The 22,599-nt window shown below is 41.7% G+C and overlaps 1 protein-coding gene and 1 long non-coding RNA gene across 4 annotated transcripts in view; one reads left to right on the top strand and one right to left on the bottom strand.

Annotated features, from left to right (window-relative positions):
- Positions 1-22,599, top strand: part of LOC116738067 — a 50,055-nt gene that overhangs the window by 23,950 nt on the left and 3,506 nt on the right. The window contains exons 4-5 of one of the 3 annotated variants that reach the window (XR_004343605.1): positions 4,692-4,803; positions 17,061-17,186. This is a non-coding gene — a long non-coding RNA (uncharacterized LOC116738067). Of the gene's footprint in view, positions 1-4,649; positions 5,823-17,060; positions 17,187-22,599 lie in introns of those variants that run through there. The other 2 variants (XR_004343604.1, XR_004343606.1) reach the window with 2 other exon arrangements.
- Positions 1-22,599, bottom strand: part of SERPINB9 (serpin family B member 9) — a 61,559-nt gene that overhangs the window by 36,278 nt on the left and 2,682 nt on the right. The gene's annotated exons all lie outside the window — the stretch shown is intronic.

Below are 22,599 nucleotides of genomic sequence, written 5' to 3'. Positions count from 1 at the left end.
ATGAAAAGGTGCCCTCCAAGAGAAGGGCCTGGTGCCTCAGTCGGTTAAAAGTGTCCAACTTCAGTTCAGGTCATGATCTCACAGTTCACGAGTGAGTCCCCCACTGGGATCTCTGCTGTCAGCACAGAGCCCACTTAAGATGCTCTGCGTCTCTCTCTCTCTCTCTCTCTCTCTCTCTCTCTCTCTCTCTGCCCCTCCCCCATTCTCTCTTTCTCCCTTTCAAAATAAATAAACTTAAAAAAAGTTATTACAGTTTACTATTCGTTAAAAGAAGTTTAGCAAATTATTATAAGGTCTCAACAAACCTTATTTAACAAGAAGTGTTGATTTTTTTTTTTAATTTTTTTTTCAACGTTTATTTATTTTTGGGACAGCGAGAGACAGAGCATGAACGGGGGAGGGGCAGAGAGAGAGGGAGACACAGAATCGGAAACAGGCTCCAGGCTCTGAGCCATCAGCCCAGAGCCTGACGCGGGGCTCGAACTCACGGACCGCGAGATCATGACCTGGCTGAAGTCAGACGCTTAACCGACTGCGCCACCCAGGCGCCCCAAGAAGTGTTGATTTTTAACTGGACTACTATTCAATATAATATTGAAGCTCATCCATGCCTCCCTGAGTTGCTTTGCCATTATAATTGAAAACATTTTGGGGAATAAAGGGACAAATCATCTACAGTACCACAGCTCTGCAATCTGCTTTTCTCTATTATTTTATTTGTTTTTTACAGGCATGTATATTTTTACCTGAAAAGCTTTATTTCATTTTATTTCATTTTGAAGGCAGAGTTGGAATTTTATTTATTTATGTTTATTTTTTTATTTAAATTCAAGTTAGTTAACATACTGTATATCACCCAGTGCTCATCCCAAAAAGTACCCTCCTCAATGCCCATCACCCATTTATTACCCCTTCCCCCTCCACCACCCCTCCAGCAACCCTCAGTTTGTTCTCTGTATTTAAGAGTCTCTTATGGTTTGCCTCCTTCTCTGTTTTTATCTTATTTTTCCTTCCCTTCCCCTATGTTCATCTGTTGTGTTTCTCAAATTCCACATATGAGTGAAATCATATCTGTCTTTCTCTGACTTATTTTGCTTAGCATAATACCCTCTATTTCCATCCACATTGTTGCAAATGGCAAGATTTCATTCTTTTTCATTGCCAAGGTATATAAATACCACAACTTCTTTATCCATTCATCAGTCAATGGAAATTTGGGCTCTTCCCATACTTGGCTATTGTTGATACCACTGCTGTAAACAACAGGGTGCATATGCCCCCTTTGAAACAGAACTCCTGTATCCTTTGGATAAATTCCTACTAGTGCTATTGCTTGGTCATAGGGTAGTTCTATTTTTAATTTTTTGAGAAACCTCCACACTGTTTTCCAGAGTGGCTGTACCAGTTTGAATTCCCACCAACAGTGCAAGAGGGTTCTCCTTTCTCCACATCCTCACCAACATCTGTTGTTAATTTTAGCCATTTGACAGGTGTGAGGTGGTATCTCATTATGGTTTTGATTTGTATTTCCCTGTGGATGAGTGATGTTGAGCATCTTTTCATGTCTGTTAGCCATCTGGATGTCTTCTTTGGAAAAGTGTCTATTTAGGTTTTCTGCCCATTTCTCACCAGAGTATTTGTTTTTTGAATATGAGTTTGGTAAGTTCTTTATAGATTTTGGATCCTAAGCCTTTATCTGATATGTCATTTGCAAATACCTTCTCCCATTCTGTTGGTTGCCTTTTAGTTTTGTTGATTGTTTCCTTTACTGTACAGCTTTTTTATCTTGATGAGGTCCCAATAGTTCATTTTTGCTTTTATTTCCCTTGCTTCTGGAGATATGCCAATTAGAAGCTGCTGTGGCTGAGGTCAAAGAGGTTGCTGCCTATTTTCTCCTGTAGGATTTTGATGGTTTCCTGCCTCAAATTTAGGTCTTTATGTTTTAAATTTATTTTTGTGTATGGTGTAAGAAAATAGTCCAGTTTCATTCTTCTGCATGTCGCTGTCCAGTTCTCCCAGCATTATTTGCCAAAGAGACTGTCTTTTTTCCACTGAATACTCTTTCCTGCTTTGTCAAAGATTAGTTGGCCATATATTTGTGGGTCCATTTCTGGGTTCTCTATTTTATTCCATTGATTTATGTGTCTGTTTTTGTGCCAATACCATATGGTCTTGATGATTACAGCCTTGTAATACAGCTTAAAGTCCGGAATTCTGATGCCTCCAGCTTTGGTTTTCTTTTTCAACATTTCTTTGGCTACTTGGGGTCTTTTCTGGTTCCATATAAATATTAGGACTGTTGGTTCTTAGCTCAAAAAATTTTAAAGCCACATAAGAAAGACAGTGTCCAGGGGTGCCTGGGTGGCTCAGTCGGTTAAGCATCCAACTTCAGCTCAGGTCATGATCTCACTCTTCGTGGGTTCAAGCCCCGCATCAGGCTCTGTGCTGACAGCTCAGAGCCTGGAGCCCGCTTTGGATTCTGTGTCATGCTCTCTCTGTGCCCCTCCTCTTCTCATGCACACCCTCTCTCTCTCTTTCTGTCTCTCAAAAATAAACATATATATATATATATATATATGAAAGATAGTGTCTACTTTAAGAAATTCAAAACTAAGCAAAACAAGGTTACTGAAAACTCTATCCAGATATAAGGTTCATCATGCACAGATTTGAGGTTTTTAATTCTTTTTTAATTATGGTAAAATACACATAACAAAACTTACTGCCGTAACCATTTTTAAATGTTCAGTTTAAGGCACTGTCACATTAAGTACATTCACACTGTTGTGCTACCATCCGTCCATAGAGCTCTTTTCATTTTGCAAAACTGAAACTGAAAACCCGTTAAAAATTAACTTCCCATTCCCACCCTTGCCCCTGACAGCCACCATTCTACTTTCTGTCTCTGAATTTGACTATTCTAGATAACTCACAAAAGGAGAATCATATATTTGTCCTTTTGTGACTGGCTTATTTCACTGAGCATAATGTCCTCAAGGTTCATCCATATTTCAGCATGTGTCAGAATTTCCTTCTTTTTTAGAGACTGAATAATATCCCCTTGTATGTATACAGCACCTTTGGTTTATCCATTCAACCATCTGTGAACACTTGGGTTGTGTCCACCTTTTGGCTATTATGAATAGTGCTGCTATGAACAATGATATATAAATATCTGCTTCCTGCTATTAATTCTCCTGGGTAAACACCCAGAAGTGAAATTGCTGGATCATATGGTACCTCTATGATTAATTTTTGGGGAACCACCATACTGTTACAGACTCATTTTCACAGATGGGTCATCATCTGATCTTTCATCTTCCTGTTTCCCAGGGGGGGCTACAAAGTGATGCAGTTTTGAAACTGTGCTCCATTAAGCCTTAAGAACAGTCCTTTGAGTTTATTAGGGCACAGTGGGAGGAAAGCAGAGCTGGGTGGATGAGAGAGACTAAGGGATCTCTGTTTCAATATGAGCATCTCTACAGTTGGATGTTTTGTGGTAAGCTTCCTCCAAAAATAGTTTAAGAGGGAGTGTCTAACATTAAAAAAAAAAATGTGCAAAGGCCATTCTCTAAATAAAGAACAGCCAAAACCAATATAAGTTGTTTTAAGTCTCAAAGGATGTGTGAAAATGTCAACCAAGAAAGCATAATAGTGACATAGATCATGTTAAATGTTAAAGTTCCTCAACTGTCCTCAAATCACAAAGCCCCTCGGGATCCTTCAGCTGCACTGATTATACTTGAAGGCTGTAGTTTCTAGAAGGCTGGTGTGTTGGCCATGGGCAAGCCCTCGGCGGAGCAGAGGCCAGCCTCTTCCAGGCCTCTTCCAGTCCACGCGACCTCACCTCACACCTAAAGACATTTCAGGAAATAAAGAAAGAGCTGAGAGCCAGAAAGAGCTATTCAAACTTCAAAGCACTGGGTCCACCAACTAGAGAGGACCAAAGAAGGAGAGAACTAGGTGAAGCAAAGAGCAGAGACACAAATAAAATTTGAATTTGACCTTATTTGAGCTTGAGAGTTTTGCTATCTAGATGAGGCAGGCATAAACCTAGGCTGGTGAGCGTGTGTCTGTGTGTGTGTTTCACTGTCCTGTCCGAATTGGTGAAAATGAACTCAAATATCCCATCAACCTCACTTTTAGATGTTAACTACTTTTAATGCCTTGTTTTTGCCTACTTCTAGTTTCTCCTGTCTTTTCTCTTCTTTCATCTCCATTCCTCATTTCCAATCCTTTTCAGCATCCAGGCGCTGGTCAGTGTCATGATATCTCCCATCATTATCTATTCCATAGCCGTGATACACAGGCATGCACACACATTCACACACAGTGTGCCTCTGGGGTGTGTCTCAGCTCACACCAGTGTCAGTAGGGTGGGAGGGAGGTAACAAAATAACTCCTTCTCCCACTTCTTCTTGGTGGTCCAGTCCACTCTCACAGTAAAGTTTTTGAGAGGGCTGGAACTTCAAACAATGTGGACCTCCCCCCAAAAGTCTAAATAGGAATTCAGTTCAATATGACTAACACAAATAATACCTATAAATGCCAGGGCCACAGTGCTACAGTGTCATAAATACTGAACTGTGGAAAGGTTTGACTTCTAGCCATTAAAATGAATTAGCATCAAACTAGTTTTCCTTTTACAGATGAACAAATAAGACCTGTGACAATGAAATTACTGTCCTCAGGTCTCACAGAAAGAATGCCACATCTCAAAAGCAAGGCTTCTTCTCTCCAGTATGTAGGAGCTTCCTGGGACCCTTGTATGCCTGTGAATTCCCCGCTTCTCTACAAACTGCCGTAAGTGAGTTTATTCAAACAGCAAATATGCAGACCTTTCCTTACATGTTTTGGGGGATGAAAAATGCAAACTAGGTGCTCGAAGTCCTCACCTGGATTTCGGGCCCCAGGGGAGAGGAGATACATGAATGCACTGCTGGCCAGTTAGCCATGAGCTCTGTAACAACAGCGGGAAGACCAAGTCCACGCAGGGCCTATGTGAGTGGCTCTGCAGGGTGCCCTGTCAGAGATGTGGGTGGAGACACAGGGGGAGGCCCCTCGTGGCAGGTTGTGGAGTCTAAACTTGATCTATGGTTTAGAAAGTCATGCATAGTTTTAAACAAATGTTGTACAGGAGTAGTTTGGAATTTTAGCAAAATAATGTGGCCCATCATCCACTGGCGAAAGCCCCTGGGGAGCCTGTGGGTAGGCCACTACAACAGACTAGCAATGGCTGGAATGCAGAGGAAAGAATTTTGGTGGAGAAGTAGGAGAGAAAAGTGCCAGGCCAGGTGACTGGCCACATAGGCTTAGGGAGGAGGAGGAGAAGTCAAGGACTATTCTAGTTTGTAGCTAAATTTATACTTAGGGTCTGCCAAGGGCCGCAGGGCCAGTTTCACAAGGAAGCCGCCTCAGAACAGGGAAGATGATACGTTCCTTCTGAGGTTAGTGGGACCTCCCAAATGAATGTGTCACCAAGGACACCAAGGATGTCGTGAAAACAGGCAGGAGCCTCAGAATTAGCAGTTAATTCTAGAGTGAGACATAAGGAGCCATAAGCATCCCTATTCCAGGCAGTTCCATGTGAATGGATCAAATTACTAAGGATGTAAAGTGAAGACACAAGGAAAGAAATTCAACTAGTTCTGGGTACTTTCCAATATTTGAAGGTACTAAGAAGAAGGAAGAGGAGGTACCTGTGACGCCTCTGTGGGAAATGGTTGATCTGGGAGGTTTGTATGAGGAGGCAGGGAGGGCATGAGGCAGGAGAGGTGGCTGGGGGGCAGGTGTTTCTGGAGTGGGTGGGCCCAGCGGTGGGGGCCGAGGAGTATCTGGGGTGAGGAAGTGGGTTAAGGGAGCTCCTGCGACATACCACAAAGGGCAGCCAAGTGAAGAAGCATTTTTTCCAAGTTGAGGGGAAGTGGTGGATGAAGGCGAGAAGCTCAAATTGTTTACTTCTGTTTAATCAGAGAAAAAGCAGAACATGAGGTTGCCAGTAAGTCCCTAGCAGAGGGACCAGGCAGATGGGTGGCAGGGACTGACCCCAGGGAGGCCATGGCAACTCCAGGCCACCAAATCCAAAGCAATGTCACCACTGGCCCCCCACCGCCCACGAGCCTGAGGAAAGACACCCCTGCTCCCACTTCTGAACCACCGGCCCACAGGACTTCTGTTCCAAGGCTAAGAAACTGCAACTCTAGCGCCTGGCCTTGGGGGCCCCATGTGATGCCCCCATCCCCACAAGGCAGCAGGGCGTGCGTGATGACCCCCAGCACACCCCCACGACACAGTGGGCACGCATGAGGAGCCCTGGCCTCCGCACCCGTCCCACTCTCCTCTTTCCCTATGTCCTGTTGTCACCCTCCTATCTCTTCCTCGGGTTGCCTGCGTGGGTTCTCCCTCCCCCACCTCTCCCCCTGCTCACCTGGCGCTCCGGGGGAGGGTTTTAGCCAGGGGCTCCTGACTGAATGAGGTCCCAGCACCTGGCCTGGTGACAGGTGCCTCTTTATTCCAGCTCTTGGAGGAGTGGCCAACTCTCCTTATCTGACCTACCATGTCTCTACCCCTTCTGTTTCAAGGAAAGCAGACCCCCTCCTCGTTCCCCAGGACATGGTTCCATTAATTGCCTTCTCTCCTCTATCTTTAATCTCTTGTAGTCCTTTGGAGTCATGTTATTCACATCTCATAAATATGCCCAGTCCCTCCTATGTTAAAAACCAATTAACCACACTTCTCTTACTTCTCATGCCTGTAGCTACCATTCTATTTCTCATTCTTCCACTGACAGTTAAGTTTCTTTAAAAAGTATACATTGCAGCTGTACCAGTTTGCATTCCCACCAACAGTGCAAGAAGGTCCCCATTTCCCCACATCCTCACCAACATCTGTTGTTTCCTGAGTTGTTCATTTTAGCCATTCTGACTGGTGTGAGGTGGTATCTCAATGTGGTTTTAATTTGTATTTCCCTGATGATGAGTGATGTTGAGCATCTTTTCATGTGTCTGTTGGCCATCTGGATGTCTTCTTTGGAAAAGTATCTATTCATGTCTTCTGCCCATTTCTTCACTGGATTATTTGTTTTTCAGGTGTAGAGTTTGGTAAGGTCTTTATAGATTTTGGATACTAACCTTTATCTGATGTCATTTGCAAATAGCTTCTCCCATTCCGCAGGTTCTTAGTTTTGTTGATTGTTTCCTTTGCAGTGCAGAAGCTTTTTATTTTGATGAGGTCCCAATAGTTCATTTTTGCTTTTATTTCCCTTGCCTTAAGAGGCGTGTCAAGGAAGAAATTGCTGTGGCTGAGGTCAAAGAGGTTGTTGCCTGTTTTCTTCTCTAGGGTTTTGATGGTTTCCTGTCTCACATTAGGTCTTTCATCCATTTTGAGTTATTTTTTGTGTATGGTTTAAGAAAGTGGTCCAGTTACATTCTTCTGCATGCTGCTGTCCAGTTCTCCCAGCACCATTTGCTAAAGAGATTGTTTTTCCATTGAATACTCTTTCCTGCTTTGTCAAAGATTAGCTGGAGGTTCCTCAAAAAATGACCCAGCAATAGCACTACTAGAAATTTACCCAAAGGATACAGGAGTGCTGATTCATAAAGACACATGTACCCCAATGTTTACAGCAGCACTTTCAACAATAGCCAAATTATATAAACAGCCCAAATGTCCATCAACTGATAAATGGATAAAGAAGATGTGGTTAATATATACAATGTAATACTATTTGGCAATGAGAAAGAATGAAATCCTGCCATTTGCAACAAGTGGATGGAACTGGAGGGTATTATGCTAAGTGAAACAAGTCAGTCAGAGAAAGAAAACATATCATATGTTTTCACTCATACGTGGAACTTGAGAAACTTAACAGAAGACCATGGGGAAAGGGAGGGGGAAAAATAGTTCAAACAGAGAGGGAGGTAAACCGTAATCGACTCTTAAATACAGAGAACAAACTGAGGGTTGATGCAGAGGGTGGGAGGGGGAAAAAAGGTGATGAGCACCTGTTGCATGAGCACTGGGTGTTGTATGTAAGTGATGAATCATGGGAATCTACCCCAAAAACCAAGAGCACACTGTATACACCGTATGTTAGCTAACCTAACAATAAATTATGTTTTTAAACAATAATAAATAAATAAAAAGGTTTTAAAGTTTACATTAACTGTTGCCTTTTTCTGATCTTCTGATTTATTCCTCACCCACTGAAGTTTGACTTTCACCCCAAAATTCCCCAAAACTGCCCCCATAGGTCACCAATGACCTTCTAATTGTCACAACCAAAAAAAAAAAAAAAAAAAAAAAAACCATACCCTGGCTCTTATTTCATTTTATGTTGGCAATGTTCTGCTCTTTTGCTGTTGCTGCCTTGCTGGGATCTCCAGAGGACTCTCCTAGTCCCTTTCCTTTCTCTCCAGATTCCTTCACTTCAACCTGAAATGTTCCATTATTCCATTCTAAGCTCTCTTCCTTTCATTCTGTAATATGCTCTTCTTGGATGACTTCAGCTATATGTACAGGTTCAAGTTTTGACTCTTACTGATTATGTCCAAATCTCTAGCCTATATCTTGAGCTGTATGCAGGCTTTTCCAGTCTCTGTACTACTAGACATCTCTCAGAAACCTGGAGGGAGCCCTCTGCCTCACCCCACAGCTAAATGATCAAAGGCCCTGTCACTTCTATCATCCTAGCATCCCTCCCATCCACCCTCTCCTCGTCACCTCCACTGCTTGGATGAGGCTCTCCTCCTTTCTCTCCTTCACCTGATCCATGCCAACCTGCTCTCCACACTGGATCCCAAATAATCATTCCAAATCTGATCATCCTTCATAACACCCTCTTATCTCAAAGATCAAGTCCAAATTGTCAATCAAAGAGCATAAGCCTCTTAAGATCTTGACTCTGTCTTCTTTCCTTTCCAGCTGTGGTAAACTTTTTGTCATCCCTCCATATCCTACATGCATATTCCTCTACATGTACACACAGGGTGCCTGGCACCCTAGTTGCTCTGTCACAATTCAGTTCAAACACTGCCTCCTCCAGGAAGCTTTCCCAGATACCTCCAAGTAGCATTTGCCTCTCCTATTTCAAAAAACTCCTGTGGCCATTCTGAACCCCAAATCAATTAAGGGAGGATCACTTGAGTGGAAATCCAGGCAGTGGGATGGATTCTAGAGTGGGGCAAAGGTTGAGGACCATGGACCATTGAGGGAGAGTTCTCTCAATCTTTCCCCATGCAATTATGGAGGCTGGCAGTTCCAAAATCTCTAGGGCAGGGAAGAGTTGATGCTGCAGCTCAAGTTGGAAGGCAGAATTCCCTCTTCCTCAGGTAACCTCAGTCATTTTCTCTCAAGGGAAACTGACTGGATAAGGCCCACCCATATTACTGTAATCTACCTTACTCAAAGTCTGCTGATTTAAATGTTAATTTCATATTTAAAAATACCTTCACAGCAATACTCAGACTGGTATTGACCAAATATTTCAGTACTATGGCACAGCCATAGGTGACACATAAACTTAATCATCACACTGACTTTCCTCTTTGTCTCATGGGTTATAGGGAATCACGAAAGGATCTTAAGTGGGGAGACGTGTAGCCATTTCTAGCTACACTTTAGAATAATTCCTCTGGCTGCATTATGAAGAGTATATTGTGGGAGGCCACCACCACGAGCAGTGAGGCATGATGTTAGGCAAGCACAGTGAAGGTGAGAGATGAGGAAGTGTGTCACGGGGTTGAGGCAGGGGATACAGAGGCCTTCCCCATCAGTGTGGCCAAAAGCGCCTGATGAGAAGTTTCCAGTCATGATTCAGAGACACTATTCTCAGTCTCACATTCTGCCCTTCTTAACCCATACCTCATTTTTCACACCTCTTCAACTAATATTTGTATTATGTGTGGTTCCCAAGCCCCAACTCCTTGATGTGGTTTTTCTGATTGCCTTGGCTCAGAACTTTGGAGACCCCAGGAAAGATATACCCCAAGCTCACTTTCTGGCTGAACTCCAGGCCCTCCATCTCAGACTTCTGCTTGTCCAGGAGGGCTGGGGAGTCCAGGCACAGCCAGAGTTCCTACAGGTTGAGATCCTGTAGTCCGTATCGTTAGATGTGGTAATATTTCACATTGAAAAGTTTGCTGGGGGGGCGCCTGGGTGGCGCAGTCGGTTAAGCGTCCGACTTCAGCCAGGTCACGATCTCGCGGTCCGTGGGTTCGAGCCCCGCGTCAGGCTCTGAGCTGATAGCTCAGAGCCTGGAGCCTGCTTCCGATTCTGTGTCTCCCTCTCTCTCTGCCCCTGCCCCGTTCATGCTCTGTCTCTCTCTGTCCCAAAAATAAATAAACGTTGAAAAAAAAAATTAAAAAAAAAAAAAAGAAAAGTTTGCTGGGAACTAATTGTGAGGAGGCCTTCTTAGCCTTCACTGGGAGTTGGAATGTCCACATTCAATGATCAGCCATAGACTTCAGCAACAACCACCTGCACTTCCCCTGAGTCCCCTCCCACTCTCCCGGCAACATTCCCAACAGGTTTTCATGGTTTCAAGAAGATGTGGAGTGAAAACAATGCATTTACTTCTGTTAATTCATCCCAGGAGAACAGAGATAGCATCATGAACTGTCAGAGCTAGAAAGCACATAGACTGCTGACTCTACTCCTCATGTTTTCCAGCGGAGGAGAGGGAAAGAGATGTCATTTGTGTGGCTCACTGTGGGTCCCACAGACAGTTCATGCAAGAAATAAGGCTGTGGTCCATAGGCCTCTTTTCCTTAGCAAGCTCTTTCTGCCATACCCTGTAGTAACAATATTGTCACAAGACAATATTAAAGAGCGCCGGGGTGCCTGGGTGGCTCAGTCAGTTGAGTGTCCAACTCTTGATTCAGCTCAGGTCACCATCCCAGCGTCACAGGGTCATGCTCCATGCTGAGTGTGGAGCCTGCTTGAGATTCTCTCTCTCTCCACTGCCCCTCTCCTCAGCTTGCTCTCAGGCTCTCTCTAAAATAATAACAAAAAAGAGTGTCCCACCCATCAGTGAGGGAGGAGGAGTTTAATTATGGTGAACGAGTGTCACTAAGGATTAGGGTGTGGTTGTGTGAATGCTTAGGGCACGGAGTTTTCACTTCCTGAGAACAGACTGAAGGGTTCTATGCAGTCATCTTCTCATTACCTGTGACACTGCTTTGCTGAAACAAAACTTCCATTTCAACTTGAAAACGATACTGTGTTTTGCCCTTTCTGTTGAGTTCAGTGTACCCATCTACACCAATGCATGGGTTTGACTTGCCGAAGTCTCTTCTCCCCAGTGTCCCCACCACTGCTCTCCATTCAAACTGACCTAAAACTGGCTATTTGGCCAGTCCACAGAGTTCATGAATCACTATATAAGATCTATTTCTGTCCTATTTCACTACCCTGCCACAATGCGACCTGTACTGCTTCATATCAGCATGATCCTAAATCCAGAATACTCCACTCTCAAATGATCATGCAGATAATCGAAAGCATGCTCATATTCAAATGTTTAGAGGACTACCAAAATGAAAGCATGCTATTAGAAAGAAATGTTATGGACACATATGGACCTAGGAATGTGCAGAAACAACCCGGTACCTCAATTTCAAAAGCATCACATTAATTAGTTTGCCAGGTTTTGTATTTCAATCAACTTGTGAAAGAAACAAGCATTTGTGATATAATAGCAACTGCTAACTGACAGTAGTGCCTGGTTAGGGCACTGTCATTCCCTCCCTTAATTTTAAGGGTGTCCAATCAAGCTCTGAAGAGCACGGGATTAGGGGCACCCCCCCAACCACACAGCCAAAAATCTGTGTATAACTTTTGACTCCCCCAAAACTTAACTACTAATAGCCTACTGTTGACTGGAAGACTTATTGATGACATAAATAGTCAATTAACACAAATTTTGTATGTTATTTTGTATTATATACTGTATTCTTACAATAAACTAAGCTAGAGAAAAGAAAATGGTATGAAGAAAATCATAAGGAAAGTATATTTATAGTTCTGTACAGAAGTTACTGAAAAAGATCTGCATATAAATGGACCCATGCTGTTCAAACCCATGCTGTTCAAAGGTCGACTGTATTATCCAGAAAGTGAAGCCAGAGAAGAAGAAAGTGTTAAAAATGTGAGAACATTTTTAAAAATGTTTTCCCAGAAATTAAGGACCTGCCTTCTAGACTTAAAGGGTTTACCAAGTCCCCTTGCACACACTCATCCCTACACATCATCATAAGAATACAGAACAACAGATAAAGCAAAGATTGTACATCTCAAGAGGAAAACAAACTCCCATACACAGGTGCACAGGACCGAATATCAGAATGTCTTTAGACTTCTTAACAGCAACATTAGAAGAGAGAATTCTAGAGCGCAACATCTTTAAGAATTTGAGGAAAAAAAGTTTCCAAACCAAAATTATACTCCCATTCAAAATAGTAGCCAAAATAATGGCAAAATCAAGACCTTTTTATACAAAGAAGTCTCTGCTTCAAATTCTGTGTCTCCCTCTCTCTCTGCTCCTCCCCCGCTCATGCTCTGTCTCTCTCTCCTTCAAAAAAAAAAAAAAAATTATACAAAGAGGTCTCCAAAAACATACCTCCCATGAGACAATTTTGCAGAAAGCTCCCACAGGATATGCTCTAGCAAAGCAATGATGCACACAGTAAAAGTGGAATTGAGGGCCCAGGAGATGATATGCACACACACACACACACACACACACACACACACACAAAGTTAAAGACTCAGAATGACTCCTGTGTACCAAGCAGTTAGTCTTGATTGCATAAGGATGAATCAAACCAAATTTTGAGTACTGTCATTACCAAGAGACCTACTACTACCATTGTTAGAAAGATCCTGAGCTCATTTTGTCTGGAAAAAAAAAAAAAGGTCGACTTTATTAAATGAGAAGGAGTTGTGTGACAAATAATTAGAGCAGTCTGTTTGTCTCCTAAATATGTTCATTCCTTTTCGGGGGGCTTTGACTAGCACTGCAGGTAGTAAGTTAAATAGAAACATAACCCTCATATCCTCTAGGAACGTGGTATAGTATAATTCATACACTTTGGTTTGCCTGGGACAGTCCCATTAATACCTATTGTCCTGACTTCAGACCATCTGTTCAGCATCTGTCCTAGCTTTTTCATTTTTAATGGATTTCTGCTAATAGTTACATTAAACTAAACCAGGAGAGGCTTGGTAGACCTTTGTTTAGTATGTAAAGATTCTGCCATGGTCTTGGCTGACAGTGTGTGACTCTCATGTGCAGTATCAGTCAAGGCCCACTTAGGAGACATAGCTACCTCCATTATTTGAACAGGGGAATCAGTATACAGAATTGCTCATTAAGCAAAGGAGTGAAATGGGATCCAGGAGAGCAGAAGCAGGCAGTGCAAAGGGCCAGCTGCTACCTCGGGCTGAGAAGAGTGGACAATGGAACACAACGAAAGGACCAACGATCTGGGAGAACCCTACTGAGCTCCAGAGCTCTTTGAAGAGGGGGTGACTGCCACAGGAACACAAAGCCAGCCACCGGCCAGAGGGCATGGGTCAGAGCTGGTCCAGAGACGCTGTTGGCTGTTGCTGGTGGGAGAAGCTGGTCTGTAGAAGCAAAATGCCAGGATGGGATACAGTTGCCTGGGTTGCAGGTTTAATGACTGCAGAATGGGGTTGTGGGCTTTGTGACTGCAGAAAGGCCACTGCACAGAGAAAGCATGGGAATGCAGGTAGAAACGGTCACTGTGGGTTGCTGGCCCCTGCACTGAATAACCATAGGAGGACCAGCACCTGGGAGGGAAATCAGGGCCTCTCCACTGCTGTCTCCTCGAACTGTCTCTCCAGCGCTCCCTACTGACAAATCCAACATTGTACCTGCTGGTGAAGTAGTAATACTGATTCAGTGAACAGTGGAGATAGAGCAGAGAGACAGTAAATCGGTAACTGACGCAGCAATTCATAGAGTTCGCACTACTCACTATAACCTGAGGTTAAATCTAAAAGGCAACTAGTGAATTTCTTTTTTCTTGACCCTTTCCAGACCCTCCCTTTTCTCAAGCACATCATTCAGGCAGACCTCATTTTACTGTGCTTCGTTTTATCACACTGTGCTTTATTGAGCTTTGCAGATACTGTTTTTGTTTTAAACAGATTGAAGGCCTGTGGCAACCCTGCATCAAGCAAGTCTATTGATACCATTTTTCCAACAGAATTTGCTTACTTTGTGTCTGTGTCTCACATTTTGGTAATCCTTGCAATATTTCAAACTTTGTCATTACATTGGTAATGATGATCTATGACCAGTGATCTTTTTTTAAAACTTTTTTTGATGTTTATTTAGTTTTGAGAGGGAGAGAGACAGAGTGTGAGCAGGGGAGGGGCAGAGAGAAAGGGAGACACAGAATCCAAAGCAGGCTCCAGGCTCCGAGCTGTCAGCACAGAGCCCGACATGGGACTCGAACTCCCGAACTGTGAGATCATGACCTGAGCCAAAGTTGGACACTTAACCGACTGAGCCACACAGGCGCCCCTAGGACCAATGATCTTTGATGTTATATTGTAATTGTTGGGGGTGCCACCAGCCATGCCCATATAAGATGGAGAGCTTAACTGATAAATATTGTTGTGCTCTGACTGCTTCACTGACTGGCCATTCCTCCATGTCTCTCCCTTCTCGGGACTTCCTACTCCTTGAGACACAACAATACTGAAAATATTGAAATTAATCACTGTTCAACGGAAAGGAAGAGTTACACATGTCTGACTTTATTTTTTTTTTTTTAATTTTTTTTTTTCAACGTTTATTTATTTTTGGGACAGAGAGAGACAGAGCATGAACGGGGGAGGGGCAGAGAGAGAGGGAGACACAGAATTGGAAACAGGCTCCAGGCTCCGAGCCATCAGCCCAGAGCCCGACGCGGGGCTCGAACTCACAGACCGCGAGATCGTGACCTGGCTGAAGTCGGACGCTTAACCGACTGCGCCACCCAGGCGCCCCTACACATGTCTGACTTTAAATCAAATCTAGAAATGATTACAAGAACGAGCAAAGCATGTCAAAAACCACGACAGGCCTCTTGTGGCAAACAGCCAAGCTGTACACACAAAGGGAAAACTCTTGAAGGAAATTAAAAGTGCCAAAGCAGGGAGCACATGAATGATAAAAAAGTGAAACTCCCCTACTGCTGATATGGGGAAAGTTTCAGTGGTCTGGATAGAAAATGAAACCATCCACAACCTTCCCTGAAGCCAAAGCCTAATCCGGAGCAAGGCCCTGACTCTCTTCAGTTCTATGAAGGTTGAGAGAGGTGAGGAAGCTGCAGAAGAAAAGTCTGAAGCTAGAAGAGGCTGGTTCATGAGGTTTTCGGCAAGAAGCCATCTCCATAACATCAAAGTGCAAGGCAAAGCAGCAAGTGCTGCAAACTATCCAGAAGATCTAGCTAAGGTCATTAAGGAAGGCAGCTGCACAACGTATTTGCAATGTAAACAAAACAGACTTCTATTGGAAGAAGATGCCATCTAAAACTTGCATAGCTAGAGAAGAAAAGTTAATGCCAGCCCTCAAAGCTTCAAAGGTCAGCTAACATTCTTGTTAGGGGCTTTGCAGTTTGTGACTTGAAGTTGAAGCCAATATTCATTCGCCATCCAGAAATCCTAGGGCCCTTAAGAATTATGTTAAGTCTACTCTGCCTGTGCCCTAGAACAACAAAGCCTGGATGACAGCATATCTGTTGATAATGTGTTTTACTGAATATTTAAAGGCCACTGTTGAGACCCACTGCTCAAAAGAAAGGATTCAAAATATTCCTGCTCGTTGACAATGCACCTGGTCAACCAAGAGCTCCAACAGAAATGTACAAGATGAATATTGTTTTCACACTGGCTAATACAACATCTATTCTGAAGCCTATGGATCAAGGTGTCATTTCAACTTTCAAGTCTTATTATCTAAGAAACACATTTTGTAAGGCTAGAGGTGCCATAGAGCATGACTGCTCTGATGGATCTGGGCAAAGTCAACTGAAAAACTTCTGGAATGGATTCACCAAACGGCATTCAAAACATTCCCGATTTATGGGAAAAGGTCAAAACATCAACATGAGCAGGAGTTTGGAAGAAGTTGATTCCCACCCTCATGGATGACTTCGAGGGGATCAGGACTTCAGTGGAGGACGTAACTGCAGGGGGGGGCAGAAACTGCGAGAGAACTAGAAGTGGAGCCTGAGGATGTGACTGCACTGCTGCCATCTCATGATCAAACTTGAACGGATGAGAAGCTGCTTCTTACAGAGAAGCAAAGAAAGTGGTTTCCTGAGATGGAAGCTTCTCCTGGTGACGATGCTGTGAAGATTGTTGACGTGACAGCACAAGATTTAGAATATTACATAACTTAGGTGATAAAGCAGCGGCAGAATTTGAGAAGATGGTCTCCAATTCTGAAAGTTCTTCTATGAGTAAAATGCTATCAAAGAGCGTTGTATGCTACAAAGAAATTGCTCAGGACAAGAAGAGTCAATCAATGCAGCAAACTTTATTGTTAAGCTATAGCCACAGCACCCCAACCTTCAGCAACCACCACCCTGATCCATCAACTGTCATGAACAAGGAGGCGAGACCCTCCATCAGCAAAAAGATTACTCACTAGGGGCACCTGGGTGGCTCAGACAGTTAAGCATCCGATTTTGGCTCGGGTCATGATCTCATGGTTTCTGAGTTCAAGCCCCGCATCTGGCTCTGTGTTGACGGCTCAGAGCCTGGAGCCTCTTTCGGGTTGTCTCCCTCTCTCTCTGCCCCTCCCCCACTCATGTTGTCTCTATCTCTCATAAATAAATAAACTTAAAAAATTTAAAAAAAAAGATTACTCACTAAAAGCTCAGATGATGGTTAGCATTTTTAGCAACAAAGTATTTTTAAATTATGTACGTTTTTTAGATATAATGCTATTACTACACACTTAATAGACTATAGTATAAACATATCTTTTATATGCACTGGGAAATTAAAAATTCATTTGACTTGCTTTATTGCAATATTTGCTTTAGTGTGGTGGTCTGGAACCCAAACCTCAAGATCTCCGAGGTATGCCTATATAAGGAACTACCGTACTGATAAAACCACAGCATATCTGTTGGCAAGGTGGTATGCTTGGTCATAGCAGCTAGGTACAGGTAAGTCCTTCTGGTCTCCAGCGTCGGTGGGAGAAGTATTTGGTACTTCTTTCCTCATCTGCCACTTGGTTGTGCCATGGTTCATACAAGGCATATGAGAGGCCACCATATGGCAAGTCAGTTGGGAACATGGAAAATTATAGTGTAGACATATGTAAAATATGTACAGGGAAATAGAGGCTGACCAATCCAGTTATGATGTATTATAGAAAATCTGGTTATAGAGATTATAGAAAAAAAAGTCTAAGCTCTCTGGCAACAGTGACTTTATCATTCATTATTGAGTGAAAACCTACAGACATTTTTTGTGTGGTTGTACTTCTTTTTTTTTTAATTTTTTAAAATATTTATTTATTTTTGAGAGAGAGTGACACAGAGTGCAAGTGGGGGAGGGGCAGAGAGAGAGGGAGGCACAGAATCTGAAACCGGCTCCAGGCGCTAAGATGTCAGCACAGAGCCCAACACAGGGCTCGAACCCATAAATGGTGAGATCACACCTGAAACGAAGTCGGACACTTAACCGACTGAGCCACCCAGGCGCCCCATACTTCTTTATTTTCCAATAAATCATTTCAGCAAGTGGTGGGCTCAAAAATTAAGTACTGTGTTTTCTTATCTCAAGAAACAGAGTGTGTAATGTGCACAGATTGGTGTTTACCACCCACCATAGTGGGTAGCACAGCGAGATCTCCAACCATGTGAAGACCAAGATACTATCCAAAAGAAAATACCAGCGCTGGGTGGCTCAGCTGGTTAAGCATCCAACTCTTGGTTTTAGCTCAGGTCATCATCTTACAGTTCATAAGTTGAAGCCCCACATCAGGCTCCACACGCCTGCTCGGGATTCTCTGTTCCTTTCTCTCTCCCCCTCCCCCACCTGTGCGCATGTTCTCTCTTGCGCGCGCACTCTCTCTCTCACTCAAAGAAAATACCAGCATTTCCTTCAAAAGGCAGTAGTTAATTTAAGAAAATTCTACCCACAGATGACAATCTAATAAGTGGAGCTCTGGGGGGGGGGGGTGATTGTACATATGACTTTGTTAAGCAGACTTTTCATTTGATCAAATGACTGTTATTCTAAATTAGTTTCTGCCATTTTCAAAAGGTAAACCAATATGTGAAAGTGTTAGCTCCAGTACCAGAAGACAAATTACATATTTTGAAAGCCAGTTTCATCAAGGCTTCAAATAAAAAAGCAGTTTAAGTTTTTCATTTCATTCATCGATAGAATCAAAGTTAAGCTTTTGGGAGTTGTGTCTCCCAGAGGTGAAATATGTAATACTTTGTGAATAAATGCTGTTATTAACTTAGTTAAAATGTGTATCAGTGAAGATTTTTGTAATGGCAATATGAATCAAATTTTGATGGAACATACCCTGTGCAAAAACAATATTCTTACTAAATTAAAAACCTGTGGAGAAGAAATGACTTGGAGCTGGTTATAATATACACACCGATCAGACTGCGATAACAAGTTGCAATATTCTTCCAAGAAACATAGTATGTAGTTGTGCAAACTTAAAAATATTTTTTATATCATCACAACCACAAACTATTTGTGATGAAGCTGCTGATGAAGACAATACACATGTCAATGTGGAAGTACATGCTTTTCCTCTTTGGCGTCTATCAGCAGATGGAATATAGTTACATGTGCTTTATGGAAGAATCATCTTAAATTAGCCTAAATGTCCAATGATGATATTAACCTTTGAAGTGAGTCTCCTAAATGTCACGTGCATTTTGTTCAAAATCAATTAGAAATGTTTAATCAAAGTATTCAGAGTGGAGTCTCTAAAATAAAATTTTGATGATTTGGAAATCGTCAAACACAAAATTCAAAGTTGTACCTACAAGAACATGGAGTAAGTGACAAAATAACCTGAGCTCAACTGTACACAGGACTGAATTCTGAAAGTCTATAACTGAATTTTGGAATATCCTGGCTGCAGGGGGGAGGGAAGAATCTTTAGATAGAGTTTCTATTTTTAATTGGATAAATGTATACTCTATATAAGAATCCAATGAAACTGGGTCCAAAAGTTTGTAGCATATAAATTTGGTGAAAACTTGAAAAGAATTATATAGACAAATCATTTGATAAGTTTTGTCCTATAAAAATATTCGGAAAAGAAATGCATGTTGTGTGGAGGCAAAACGACCGTACATATGGAAATATTCCCACTGAAATATGTACACATTTACACATTTTGTCAACGCAAAATGAACAAATCTTTTAGAATTTCTAAAAAAAGAAAAGGATGAGAGCTTTATTTCAGCTCAAGGGAGGACGACTATTGGGGATACTCGATCTTCACGAAGAGAGTGCTGCAGGGAGGCCATGTGCAATACAGAGTTATGTATGTTTTTTGTTGCATCAAGAGTTACAAATCATCATAACAGAAGACATTACAGAAAATAACAAACTTTCTCTTATGCTTTTAGCATGTGCAAGGTTCAGGCTTCCAGGTATAGATGGGAATTTAGGGAGACTTTTGCTCTTACCTTTAGTTTGAAATGTTTCTTCTAGGTTATTTGCTAAGGAAGCAGATGTACAATGTGTGCGGGGGCAGAAAGAGAGCTCATGTTCTGGTTTGGTGAAGTCATTCTGACCTTGGTAAAAGTTCAAGTAGAGCTTCCCTGGGAGCCCAGGAGCAGGGCCCACAAACTTATTAAAGGTTGAAAATTTGCTTTATCAATTTTAATATGAAAAAAATAGAACTGTGAAGATCCTTATTTTTCACAATTTGCTCTAAACTTACCTAGGTCCCTCAGCACCTGAAAAAAGAGTGTTTTCTCAGTTAAAAAAAAAAAATGCTGTAATCTACAGCAGTTCTGGTTACATAATTTGCAGGATCCAGTGCAAAATGAAAATGAAGGACGCTCTGATCAAAACTTGGAGATTCAAGATGGTAGTAAGAAAGCATTAAACCAAGTGTGGCCCTTCTGACAAGGGCTCAGAGTGGCTGTAAAGGCCACGTGCCTATGAAGCCAAGAGGCCGTCAACAGACCAGATTGACGATGACAGTAATTTCAAATTTGCTAATAATACAATGGATGAAAAATTGTCAAAAATTTCTAATAAGATCATATTGAAAAATAAATGTTTGAGAAATATACCAGTGACATTTCAGCAGATTCGGCTAAGAAGCAAAATATAGGTAGCAAGAATACTCTATTTATTTTTTAAACATTTAGATAATCAGTATATTTTTAAAATTTTGCTTTATGTTTTTTAATTTATGCTACTTAATTTATAATCTTTTGAAAAAAATATATTTCTATTTTTTAATGTTTATTTTATTTTTGACAGAGAGAGAGAAAGAAACAGAACATGAGCTGGGGAGGGCAGAGAGAGAGGGGCACACAAATCCAAAGCAGAGAGAGAGGGAGACACAAAATCTGTCTGTCAGCACAGAGCCTGATGTGGGGCTCGAACTCAAGAACTATGAGATCATGACCAGAGCTGAAGTTGTACACTTAACTGACGAGTCACCCAGGCCCCCCCTTAAAAAATGTATTTCTGAAGACCACTTTGACAAGAACTATTTTTAGGTCCACTTTTTAAAAAACCAAATTGGCAGTCAGTAAATAAATTTCTAAAAATAAGACAATCAATTCTTTCCTTTTTTTCCTTCTTTCATTCATTCTTTCTTTTTTTTTTTTTTTTTTTAGAGAGAGGGAGAGATGCACAAGTGAGCAAGAGGCAAGAGGGGGTGGAGGGGGAGAGAGAGAGAGAGAGAGAGAGAGAGAAGTGGGGCTCACCCGATGCGGGACTTGAACTCATGAACCCTAAGATCATGACCTGAGCAGAAACCAAGAGTCGCATGCTCAACTGACTAAGCCACCCAGGCGCCCATGATTTCACACTTTAATATTTCACGTTATACAGATGTGTATATGTGTTACATAGGCTTTAGATACTAAAAGAATAATTCTAGGTTTTCAGAAAAATATGTGAATGGTTCTCTAATTTGATTTCAGCTGTGTGTTGATCTATTTCTTCTAAGAATAGGGGAGGAAAAGGAAATGTTACTTCTAAAAAAGAATATTTTTAAGTTAGCTACAAGCTCACAGAGAAGTTCTGACACCTACTTTCAGCATTCATTTCCCTTTGCAGCCCACTACTTTTTAGGAGAGTTACATGTATGCCTGTGAATTTCAAGAAAACTGTAATATAATTGCCCTTGGCATTCTAAGAAAGTATCTAAATGACTGTAAAAAGAAAGGGTTTTTAATGAGATTTGGAACACTTTTCTAACCTTGAGAAGAAAACTTATCTAAAGTTTTATCTACATATTAAAATAATAACAGCAATATATAAGTGGCATTTATCTCAAAAGAGAGCAATGGAAATTAAGTTGGTGTATGTAAAGGGCTCTGCATTTGCTCTAGCTTGTCAAAAAACAACTATCAATAAATGGGTCTATTATTGTGTCAATTAGCCACTGTCTTCCACTGTCTTCTCCCGTAAGGGTAGATAGCTATTTCTGCATCTGCTATTATTAAAATTTTTCTCCTTTGTTCTAAGAATGAGACAGATGATGTTAATTTTATCACGTTGCATTGACTGGATTCCTGGGATAAATTCAACTTTTCCATACTATCCTTATATTATCAAGGCTGTGCTAGCCATGTGCAATGAGTCATTTTTTCGTTTTATTCTATTTTGTTTTGTTTCATTCTCAGCATATTTTGGCTAAGATTGATTTGTGTCTTGATTGCTACATATAGTTTCACAGGTTCCATCTGACTGCAAGGCTTGCCCTGTTTACCAAGATCCAAACTGTCGCAGCAAGGGAGTGAATAAAAACATGGCCTCAGTACATTCACAAAATAGTTGGGCCTTAACTGATGATTCCATTCTCCTTTCCTCAGACCATGTATGAAAGCTTCAGAAAGATTAATATGAAGTCAAAGTATTTTATTGAAATAAAGATACTGAAATGCATCCAAGGACAGGCATCTCTCCTGGCTCTGGCCACCATCTGCATGGCCACTGTAGGCCAACTGGCCAAATTCAGACAGGACTATTCCAACCACAACTGTGCCTGCACTGATACTTTAACACTGAGTAGTTTGAAAGAATGAACTGATATAAGAACTTGAGGAGGAAAGAGAATAAGATAGGAGAAATGTGAGAGAACATCCTTGCAGGTATTTATGACGACTTCAAAGGAAAGAACATCCCCAACAAAATATTAGCAGAATGAATTCAACAATACATTAAAAGGATCATACACCACAATCATGCAGGGTTTATTCCAGGAATGCAACATCCAGAAATCAATCAACGTGATACATCACATTAACAAAATGAAGGATAAAAATCATATACTCAACCCAATAGATGCAGAAAAAGCATTTGACAAAATTCAACACCCATTCATGACAAGTGTTCCTCAACAAAGCA

Source organism: Lynx canadensis, chromosome B2 (assembly GCF_007474595.2).
Source record: "Lynx canadensis isolate LIC74 chromosome B2, mLynCan4.pri.v2, whole genome shotgun sequence".
Lineage (NCBI taxonomy): Eukaryota > Metazoa > Chordata > Mammalia > Carnivora > Felidae > Lynx > Lynx canadensis.
Note: the sequence above shows the minus strand (reverse complement) of the source record. Positions and strands in the feature narration are given on the sequence as shown.